The 12,002-nt window shown below is 33.1% G+C and overlaps 1 protein-coding gene across 4 annotated transcripts in view; it reads right to left on the bottom strand.

Annotated features, from left to right (window-relative positions):
- The window catches only part of INTS6 (integrator complex subunit 6), an 82,731-nt gene that overhangs the window by 48,114 nt on the left and 22,615 nt on the right, over nt 1-12,002 (bottom strand). The window contains exon 1 of one of the 4 annotated variants that reach the window (XM_037527264.2): nt 4,606-4,638. The exons of the other annotated variants lie outside the window; for them this stretch is intronic. The gene's annotated coding sequence lies outside the window, so the exon portion shown is untranslated. Of the gene's footprint in view, nt 1-4,605; nt 4,639-12,002 lie in introns of those variants that run through there. 4 annotated transcript variants of the gene reach the window in all.

The raw sequence follows: 12,002 nt of genomic DNA, 5'->3' as shown, positions 1-12,002 counted from the left end.
ACAAGTTCTAGTTGATGAACTCTGATAAAATAAAATAAAAGCAAAGAGCAGCAAAGTAGAAGGAATCTAGAGGCCTAAATAACAGCTTGGAGTAGAACCATCCTACCCTACCTCCCAGACCACTAACAACTTGTCTTTGATATGACTGAAAAAACACTTTTTTAAAAGCACTGTTACTTAAAGCCCAATCACAGCAGCTGAACCAATATCCTAAATAAATCTTGCCTGAAGCTTTTCAGAAACCTTGAAGTGAATGTTCAAATAGATGCCTGTTAATTTGTTTTTTTGTTTTGCTGCAAAAAATAAGTAAACAGGCACGTTCTGTGCATTTAAGGCAAGGAAGCACACATTCAAATCAAATCAATGCTAAATGTCTTTGTGACTTAGTAAACAGAAAGTTGGCACCTCCAAGATCTAGCTCGCTTTAGTCCCAATTAGTCAGATTCGCTTGGATAATTCAAAAAAATTATATGCTCTACAATGTTTATTGTAGTATTATTTACAATAGGTAGGACATGAAAACAAAGTAAGTGCCCAATGATAGAGGATTGTATTAAAATACGGTATATCAACACAATGGAATACTAGTCAATCAAAGGAAAGATGAAATGTTACCATTTATAGCAAAATGGAAGTTCAAGCAAATATGTGTAGTAAAGCAATCAGAATGACAAAGGTAAATATTGCTTTTATCACCTTTATGCTTTTGTACTCATCTACTTAACAAATTTAAGACTTTGCAAAGATGCAAAGTTCACATACATAATGGATGATTTAACAAAGCAAAAAGCTTACAAAAATTAGCAGACATTCAGAAGGAAAAACATAAATATTGGATGGTATCATTATATGTACAGAGAAATCAAACAAAAGGTCAATAACAAGTCAAAACTAGCAATCTGACCATAAATCTGAGGCATATAGCAAAGAAGGGAGGGTCAAAACAGGGGAGGGAAGAACACAAGGGAATATGTTGATGGTTCATGAGTGATATGGTGATGGGAGAACTACAGGGACTACAATAATGTAAAAAAATTTTTTCAATTAATAAAAATAAATCACTATTAAAAAATTAGCACTTTAATATTTATTACTAGGTATGATGGGGTTATTAAAAAGAAAAGGATGTACTAAATGCCACTGAATTGTTCACTTTAAAATCATTAATTTTGTATTATGTGAAATTCACCTTAAAACATATGCAAACCTAAGCAAAAGCCAAGGCTACAGAGAACAACAAAGACAAGGATAGAAGTAACAAAGACAAGGATGGAAGTCACAAAGAAAAGACTGATCATAATGATGACAACAGATCATTTTAGAAGTCTGATATCCAGAAAAAACAGACAGGAGAGGCAAAAAATCATGAGAATTTCAAATTCAAAAAAAGTCAAAGAAAGAACAACATTCCTGAAACTAAAGGATATAAGCTTGCAAACTAAAAGGGCCTACAAGGCCCAGCATAAAATCTAAGACAAAGTCAGTACTTACCAAGTGGCAGTGGTAAGAAAGCAGATAAACTACATAACAGTAACAACTAAACTCTAGAAGTACAGAGGAGAAAGCGCTACTAAATGCCTCACAGGAAGCAGCAATCCACCAGTGCTTCAACAAATAGAGTAGGGTGGTTTTAGGGAGAGAAACATGGGAAGACATAGGAAGCATTCCAGAATTATGGAACAGGCAATGGTAAAGATAAGAGAGTGATACATTCAAGGAACAATGCAGACAGTTCAGGGTTGACTGAAGCACTCTGTGGCAGTGTAATAAACCATGGGAGAAGTTGGAATCAAAGCATAAAGGGCTTTGTATGCTCTGCTAGGTAGCAGAAATCCCAATACAGGAAATAAGAGGAGAAAGACTGCCTAAGTGGCATCAAAACTCAATTGGAAAGGTAAGGAGGGGAGGGGGGAGCAAAATGGCTGAAAGGAGCCAGCAGGTGCAGACTTACAGTTATAAAATAAATAAGTAAAAGGGACAAAATGTATACCGGGTGACTGTAGCTAATTATATTATATATTTGAAAATTTTTAAAAGAATAGAACTTAAAAATTATCGCAAGAAAAAAATCTTTTGTGACTATGTATACTGATTGATGTCGCAGACTTATTGTGGTGATTACTTCACAATACATACAAATGTCCAATCATTCTGTTGTATATCTGAAACTAATATTAAATATCAATTACATCTCAAATGTATGTATTTGGTTTTAGTAGCTGAAGATCAGTATTTGTTCAGTGTAAATCACTTGACAATCAGCACTGACTGGAAATAATCTCTCTAACAAAGTTTTACTCCAACGAATTTCTGAGATGTTTCTGATTCTTAAACTTTATTGAAGTGTAATTACCTACTGAAAAATGTACCGATTTTAAATGTATTCAATTCAATTATTTTAGTAAATTCAAAGTTGTAAAACCATCACCACTATCCAATTTTGGAAGATGTCAAACACCCCTGAAAAGATCCCTTGTGATCTTTTACAGTCAATTCCCAGCCCACCCTCAGGTAATTACTGATCTACTTAATGGAAAATCCTTAACAGACTTACACAATATGTGCTCTAATGTTGTTGAAGTTCATCTATCTGCAACTATGTCAGCAGTAGCTCATTCTTTTTTATTGCTAAATAGTATTCCAATGTATTTTGTCTCATGGAAAATGACCCACAAACAATTGCATCCTCTTTATAAGTAGTTAAAAGGGGGAAAAAAGTTACCAAAAATAAAATAGGTAGTCCTTGTCTATTCCACACACTACTGCCACTATCCAAAATCAAATCTGACCACTTTATTCTCAGTTAAATAAAATTCCTTCAATTATTACCAACTTATAAGACAAAGTCCACATTCCTTAGAAATAGCATACATAGTGAGCCATGCCAGTCTCTCCAATCTCAAGTCCTGCACTTCTTTCTTGAACCCTGTGCCAGCTACCAGTACTAAGGTATATGAGGTTCTCTGACATACTCTTCTATCACACCTTTATGCCTTTGAACCCATCTACTTAACAAATTTGACTTTGCAAAGATGCAAATTTCACAATGAGACATCATTTCCCAGCACCAGTATCACATTTTCAGCAGCTAATGCTGTAAGCACTTTACTTCTTACACCATGTCTTAATTATTTACCTTTCTCTTTTAACAAACTCATGATCTAATCTTGTGTGTGAACCTCACTGGGGTTCAATTAAACTGAATACATTGTGAGTTCTAGTTTTCTTCTGTATGGTATCATTAAGGAAGATGAATTGCACTCTAAAACTGACATTTAAAAGGACCAAACAGAAGTAGTATGACACATCTTCAAGGTCTCGGGCAGTGGTGTACAAAATAGGGTATACTCCAAAAGAGGCAGCAATCTATCTATAGTCCACAAGCTAAATCCAGTCCATAGCTTATTTTCAGAAATAAAATTTTACTGAAGACAGTGACACTCATTCATTTAATATATTGCCTATGGCTACAAAGACAATAAAATTTTGCCCCACACAGACAAATATTGTTGAGGTTCGTCTATCTACAACTATGTCAGCAGTAGCTCATTCTTTTTTATTGCTAAATAGTATTTTGTCAGATAGAAAATGACCCACAAACATCCTCTGACAAAACTGCATCCTCTGACAAAACTGAGTACTTCCAACAGAGAACATATGAATGCATAAAAGGCTAAATATTTATTATCTGGTCCTTAAAGAAAATTTAGTAACACCTTTATCGCCTTTTCTTTCAAAATTTCTATTTCTTTATGTCTTGTATATTATTGCAGTAACGACATATAAAATTTTTAAATTTACTAATGTACATACATTAGGGGTGGTGCTTGTTCATATGTTATTTTTATTAATATAGGTGACTCAATCAAAAAGACCTATTAAGTCTTAGGACAAGTTTTAGAGTTTACATGAAAATACAGCAATCATGACTATTGTAGGAAAAACTAGATTCTGTTAGTGGTTCAAAACATAGAGAAAAAGGCCTAGAAGTAAATTTTTCCCAAACTAAAATGCTCAAAATACCTCTGAAAAATCTTCTCATGGGGTTAAAGATGTTATTCAAATAATGCAGATAGTACTAATATTCTTCAAGTTGAAAACAACAAATATAAGCTACCTATTTATCCAAACTGCTTCAGAGGTGCCTATGTTTTCATAAAAAATTACAATAACAGACAAATGAAATTCAAATTTGACCTTTCAAATGCTGAATGCCGACTGCCTAATTTATAATTGTTATATGATAAATATATAACTAACCTCAATACCTAAATTTTTCCATATATACTTAAGAAAATATAATTTTATAACCAAATGCTCCTTAGGTTTGATATAAATAATCAACTATTTCCATTTAAGACAACAAATACTAACTTAAGGATCTGAAGGTCCCAGGAAATAATAAATTCCTCCTTTATAGATCTTAACTAAGGTAGTTTCTAATAACTCAAAAACTGGGGTCTGATCATCATCATCAAATATTTTATAAACTAAAGTTAACAATAAACCTGGATTGTTCAGGTTTAGGTTGTCATTCTATACTGAATCATGTTCTCCAACAAATAGTCACAGCCCCCAGAGAGAACTACACTCTACTCTGCTCACCTTTAAGGTTTTTTGTGAGGCCTTCCGAGATGACTAGCATCAGACTTTTGAGGAAGGCTAGCCATTAGACAAGGCTTTCCCCACGATCTGACTGCTTGAAGTGACATCCAGGATCAGGTCGATCCTGTATCCAGGAATCATGACCCTCCCTGAGGCACCAGTCATCATGAGACAGTCAGTGCACTTTGGCACTTCTTGAAAACCACTGGGCTGCTCCTTTAGCTGAAAGGAAAAAAAACATCAAAACCACAACAAACAAAACAAAAGGGGAAAAAATCAGTAATTCAATCTGAAAAGACAGAGCGTGGGGAAAAATATACTAAAATAGCCTTGTCTAGATCAAAATGTAGTTGTGCCTGGATGTAAAGATCATAGTTTCATTTAATTTCCAATCACTACACAAAGTTTGCTACTAATATAGAAATCTGAAAGCTTTTAACTCTATCTTACTACACTTGAAAAGAATAGGTTAAAGTGGAAGTTATATAACTCTTTTTACAATTCAGCTAAGTAAGTATAATGAAAGTATTTACAGATAATTAGCAACCTAAGTCTTATGTGAGTGTGCCTCTTCAGGAGACCAGGTACTCAATTTTTCCAAACTGTCAAATTGTAATGTGACTTAAAGAGGCATGAAATACACCTATCAGGCTGATTTCATCTGGGTTTAACTGGAAACTACCAATCTGGTTAAAATCAACCTATTATTGAATAGCACACTGATGAACGGAAGGTGTACCCCAGACACACAATGTTCTTGTCCTAGCATTTTGAATTTCTATGTTCACACTTGCTTGACATAACCAATTTTAAATGCTCCCATCGCTGTGGCCCTAAATTAAAAACAACTTAGAAGAGTTTTTAAATAAGATGACTTAATGCTGTTTTATTTATTCTTTCAAAATAAAAATTCTCACCAGAGAATTAAATCCAGAGATAAAATTCTGCTTATTTCTATTTTTAAATACAAAATACTTTTCTTAATACTTTTCTTAATGTTAAAAGGCAAATAGACTGCTTGAGGTAATTGCTTTAAAAGTTGGCAAATAACTCTTCCAAAACTTTTGTACCCTAAAAAAAACAATACTTTACATCACAAAATTGTTTCATATTCCTTTCTACTATTTGTCAATACCTCATTTCAATTACACTACCAATGTCCACTTAAACTCCCAAATTGGAACCTTGAATTAATACTAGACCAGTGTTATTTGTTTGAGAATATGATTAAAGATGTAGACCTCCCTAAGCCAGAAAAATGTGCAAACACACGTATGTACTGTCTTGAGTAAGATTCCAGGGAATTCACAGATCCTCTGAAGTCCAAGCCTGGCTGGATCCTAGTTTCAAAACCCCTTTCTCAAACACTTTGCTTTTTGTTCCTCCCTTAGTGTCTTTGAAAAATCTACCTAGCCCTAGCATCCCTATAAAAATCTCTCAGATTTCTGCCTTCCTGTTCAACACCAACTTAGTTTTAGCACACCTGATTTTTTCCTAGGTTATTGAATACAACTTGCTAATTCTTCTAATTTACCATCCTTCAATCTATCTTCTTTCACCTTTCTGGGAAAGCAAATTTTCTAAAATGCAATCTGATCATATGACTCACCAGCTTAACATCTTCAAGATCTCATCTGTAAATGTTAACAGAATGATGTCCAATCTACTTACGATGGTATCAATCTGGCCTCTACTTACATTTCACTTTTACATCCTATTGCCTCTTCCTTACATGTCATGCATGGCTCAATTCCTTACTCATCATTACTCAAAACTTAATTCCTGTCTTTATGTTGCCTCGGAACCTTCTGTTTATTTCTGCCATGAGATTTATCTCAGTATATTATAATGCTTATTTAACTGTCTTCAAGGGCCAATGTTTTCTAAAGACAAGAGCCTTGCTTAATTCCATCTGTGTGTTCCCAGTACCTGGAATATAGTAGTACTACATACAAAGGTCTGGTGATGCCCTTATTCACATGCACAAGCAGTTACTACACATCACAAGAAAAATTATTACTGAATAATCTAAAATATATTTCACAAATTCAAAATTGAAATAATTCATTATGCTCGAGTATTTTAGCAGCAACTCTACAGAAAGCAAAAATTAAATGTTACTATCACTAAATATTTAGAAATTGCTCTCATCTTAGTGAAAGCTAAGGCCGGAATAGCAAGCACATAACAAATGATATGAATTAATTATTCCCTTTTTCTTAGCCTCTTCTGTATCTACTCCATCTCAGAGTATGATTCGACCTCAATATAGCACTACTATAACAGTAACTACTGACTCAAAAGTTAATATTGCAGGGTTATCCAATATCAATTCCAAACCATTTCAAACTCAATAAATATTCACAGAAGGTTTAGCCCTATGCCTTAGAGACTCATTCTGGAGTTTAACAATTCCAAAGGTCAAGAATTAATTACTTTAAAAAAAATATTTTGTTGGCCTCGTAAGTGAAACAGTTTTAACTTGTTTTATTAAAGTTGCTTGTTTTCATAAGTATTTTTTGTTGGTTTTTTAAAAAATATAATACATTCTAAAACTACGGCTTTTCCAAATCTGATTGTATGTCAAAATCTACTGGGCCACTTACAAAAAACACAAATAACAGGTCCCTGTTAAGATCAACTGAACCAAGATTTCCAGAATTAGAGCTGAGGCAGATATAATTTATAAAGCATCCTGAGTGATTCTGATGCAGTAACTTGAAACTATTGTTGTAAATATCAGAATGGTTTATATATGAAACAGCTAGATTCAGCAAAGCAATATACCTAGTTAAACAAAATTTTCCTTACATGTGTAATGTATCTTACTATGTGTTGGTTCTGACAGGTGAAGGGTGCTTCACCCACTAAATAAAAACTATTTTGATATATCTTTCATATTAGAGCTAGATAATGGGTTGGTTAAAAGTAATCATTAAAGACTGATCAACCACCTTTTTGATTATTCCATTGCAGTGTTTGTCTAGAAGAACTTCCAAAATTTCCACATGACCCTGAAAGGAGGTATATTTAATGAGACTACAAAAAATGTAAAAAACTTCTTTAGACATTAAATGGAAATATTTAATCACCATCCTTTTCATTACACATTTTTATTAAAATTATGTATTTTCAATATACTAATAATTGCAGATGGATACATATCTATAGTTCTCCAGAAGTAATAAATCCAAGAGTTGCAAGAACAGGACCAAAACTATATGTAAAAAACAAAATGCAAGTGATCTACTTCCAACACATTCTTATTAAATGTCCTTAGAAATTTGAATTGATACAGACTAACAAATACAATAATGTTGTACATGTTTAGAACATGTGACTGAGTCAGTCAATAACGCAGGAGCCAGTATTGAAGCTGCTTAGTAGTAAGAGACCACTAACTAAATGATAAACATAACACTCAGAAATGCATTTATAACACAGATCTGTTTGACACATTCTATTATACTTCAATATCATCTCTCAAATTTCTTAGAGATCTTTTGAAAAAAGAAAAATTTCCCCAAAATTCTAAGTAGACTGGGAAAAAAACTACTTCATATGTTCAAAAACCTTTACTGATCAAAGTAGTTTTGATAGTTTTTGGCCCATGTTTTAGTGATTTGCATGACATAAAAACATAGGGAGGAGTAGATGTGGTTTCTGAACTACTTCAGATACCAGAAAGATTTCAAAAAATTCTGGATTATCTTTCAATTATTACAGATCATGAAGAACTAAATACAAACTGTAATTGTAAGTCATAATTAAAAATTATCCTTGGGGGCCTCCCTGGTGGCGCAGGGAGTTGGGACACAACCTATGAGGCTGTTCACAGCCACTGTAGCATGAGTTTTATCTCCAGCCAGGGAGCTTCGCACATGGCACGGCAGACCTCTCCTGACTCGCCCTGCTGCTCCCCTCAACAGTATATTTCAGTCAATCTGCCCATTCTGTTCCCTACTCTTTTTCTGGTGAATCCTCTCACCCCCCTGCACCTCTGGCCTGTACCCAGTTCTTGTACGCACAAATAAATAAATCTTTAAAAAATAAATAAAAATTATCCTTATAAAAGATAAAAATCACTAATACCAATCCATATCTCAAAGACTGATTAAACTTCTGCATTAATTCGAAAACTGTATAACTGAAAGACCCTAATCTATAGCCATTTGAATAGCAGCTGCTATTACTCAGGTATTCTCTTACCACAAACACATGATCTTTCTAAACATCAGCCAACAAGTTATAAAAATAGTGGTTCTAGTTTATCTTAAAAAGCTGGGAAAATTCATAAGTAAGGAAATCTATGAAAGTCAAAACCAAGAGGTTTTTTGGACCATAAATAGCTTCTCTAAAATGTTAGTCTCTAGGGCAACTATAACATCAATAGAGGGAGAAACAGAAAGATCCTTCAGTATATAGAAATCTCAATATTTGAAAAATATTATTACTACTAGCACTTTCATTAGAGAAAAATAACTGCTACACTGTCTTGGAATGTCATTCATCACCTAAGAAGGTACTGGCAGAATTTCTTCTGGGCTGCATTATTGAGCAATACAGTAAGCTACATGTTCCTGGAATAGCCCATAGAATAGTTTTCCACTGTAAAAGAACACAAGGAAGGATCTTTGCAGGGAAATAAATCAATTTTTTTTCTCAATAGTTCTAATTATAATTTGGTGATTCTACCAAATCATTCTCCTATTTATTATATCAGTAATAGAACAAGATGAATGGTACTAGTATTTCACCACCAAGTACTAAATATCAAAATCAGCAACTAAAATTACTATGATATGTGTAAGCAATAGAATTTTCTTGTGTATTGGAATTCGAAGCCCCATCTAACTCACACCTCATAAGTGAAAATATTGCAAACAACCAGTTTTCTCAAAAAACGAAAAAAGAAAAAAAGTAAAAAATATACTTCCAACACAGGCAGACACCAAAAATCCTAAAATTATCCAAAAATATTACGATGAAAACACACCTCAGACAATGTCCTGGATTTCAGTTAAATGAGGCCAAAATAGATCAAGTCATGAAAAAAGGTAAAATATCACATAGAGCCCAAGACTTTGGTCAGTAACACACTAAGTGATGAGTTGTCAAGAAGGAAATGACATCCCTGTATTATTTTGACAGATGGGTTATAAAAAGTTGGGTCATTCTAGCCTGTACAAAGTTAGCCAGATCAAGAGACAACATGGCAATAGTTTTCCATTAACAATTTTCTAGGCTCACAGTAATTTTATACTATGCTTCTTGATAAAGTTCAGATATAAGCTGAACCACACAATACCAAACCACGCAAAAAAATTCTTGAATTTAATTAATCAGAATTTAAATGGCTGTAAAAACTGGTATTATATTGGACTTGATATATACACAAGATAGGTAATATTAATAACCCTCCCTCACCCTCCATATTCACTGCTCCCATACACATAGCATGTACCTCTCTTTTATCATTCATAAAACCATTTAATAGGTGATCTCCCCCAAAACACTATTAACTCAAGAACCATAAGTTAAATCTATTCATTTTTTGTTATCCTCATTGCCTAGAACTGCCTTCGTCATGAGAATAGAATATGTACGTCACAAGTATATAGAAACAAGAAGTAGACAAATAAGATGTCAGGTAAACAGTAGGTAAATTTTAAGACAAAAAGAACAGAATGAAATAGATAGTACATAAAAGCACTAGGACGGAGGGGTTCAGATGTCTTTGGAATTTGGAATTCAGATCAATTTAGTAAAGATTCTGATCATAACAAATGTTATAACCACAAGCAAATTACTTTGCTCCCTGGATCTCATTCTCCTTCATTTGTAAAATAAAAGACTGGATGAGCTCTAATTCTCCATGTACTGTGAAAAATTATTTTGAAGCAGCAGGTACACTTACTACTGAAAAATAGGACAATAGAACAGATATGATAATCTACCATATGAGATAACATGACTCTGAAAAAGATATTATGTCGGTAGAGTGCACAGCTCCATAAATAATAAGAGATCACACACATCAATACCAATCAAGAATTATATATACATATCCTAAGATGGACACTGATGACCCATTTGTTCCTTCAATACAATCACATTTTGCCAAAGGCAAAGGTTACCAACCTAAAGAATAGAGAGTTTATGGCAAAATTCTATTCTTCCCAAGCAGAAATTACAACAATATAAATCATATGTAGCATGTGTGCGCATACAGATACAAAACATATTTATGCTTTTCATCAATTAGAAAATTCCTTAAAATGAATCACAAAATTTAGTTAAGCTAGAACAGATGAATATTGCACAACATTTTAGCATAAACTTCAACAACATACATATTTGTACAATCTCTGCCTCACAAGATGGGTCTCCTTGGGACATTAAGAGCCTAGCACGCAAAGGGTCAAATGAAAACTAAAACAACTCACAGACCTATGTTCCAAATTCATAACCGAATTAAACTGTTGCCATAAAACAAATAAATCTTTAAACTTAGTAAGAAATAGTAGCAGAAAATCAATTTTGATCTTGATGACTACCAGACTCAATACAACAGTATCTACAAATTCATTTTTTAATGTAAATTCTGCTCACCATGTTATGTAACCTATCACACAAAATATAAATGAACAGACCTAAAAATTAAGATCTTTGCCCATAGGAAAGTCTTCCCAACATTACAAGCAAGGCAGTTTTAGTTTATTGTAAATAGTCCCATATCTCCAATGTCCTTGCCAAGGACCATGGAAGAAAGGTGAACAATTCCAATATTCATATATTTCAAGATATTTTTAAAAGCTGGAAGAGGTCCTACAAAACAAATATTGGCAACAAAACACATCCAGATAAAAGGGAACAAATTATATAGTACCTCCAAAAGGTATTTCTACAAAGGCAGTAAGACAGAGCACCTTGAGTGGATAATCCAGGAATGCAGGAATATTTCACAATAAAAAAACAGAGTATCTTTACAGTCATCATTAACTACAAGTCAAAATCATTAAGGATAAAAACAAAAACCCTCAAAACACGTTCATCTTATATAAAATAAAACTAAAGAAAGAAGTTATTATTTGGGATTCTATTAAAGTTATTTCTGATTTGATTATTGATACTTCAATCTTTGAATATTTCAAAACAAAAGTTAAGTCGGACATATAAATCAAGAGTTTCAAATTTAAACTTAAGCAATATTTGTATTGCTTCTTCATTTATATAATCAACATCCATCTGTTCATGATAGTGGCAGGACATAATTGGTTATACATGTCAACAAAGTTCAAGAAAGCTCAAAAAGTTTATCTATGGACCACTGCAAGTTTAATTAATTATTTAATTATGAATTCTTTAATTATAAATCTACCTAATTTTTCAGTTCT

Source organism: Talpa occidentalis, unplaced genomic scaffold (assembly GCF_014898055.3).
Source record: "Talpa occidentalis isolate TD23 unplaced genomic scaffold, MPIMG_talOcc4v2.1 talOcc4.5, whole genome shotgun sequence".
Lineage (NCBI taxonomy): Eukaryota > Metazoa > Chordata > Mammalia > Eulipotyphla > Talpidae > Talpa > Talpa occidentalis.
This window is presented reverse-complemented; position numbering and strand designations above follow the sequence as displayed.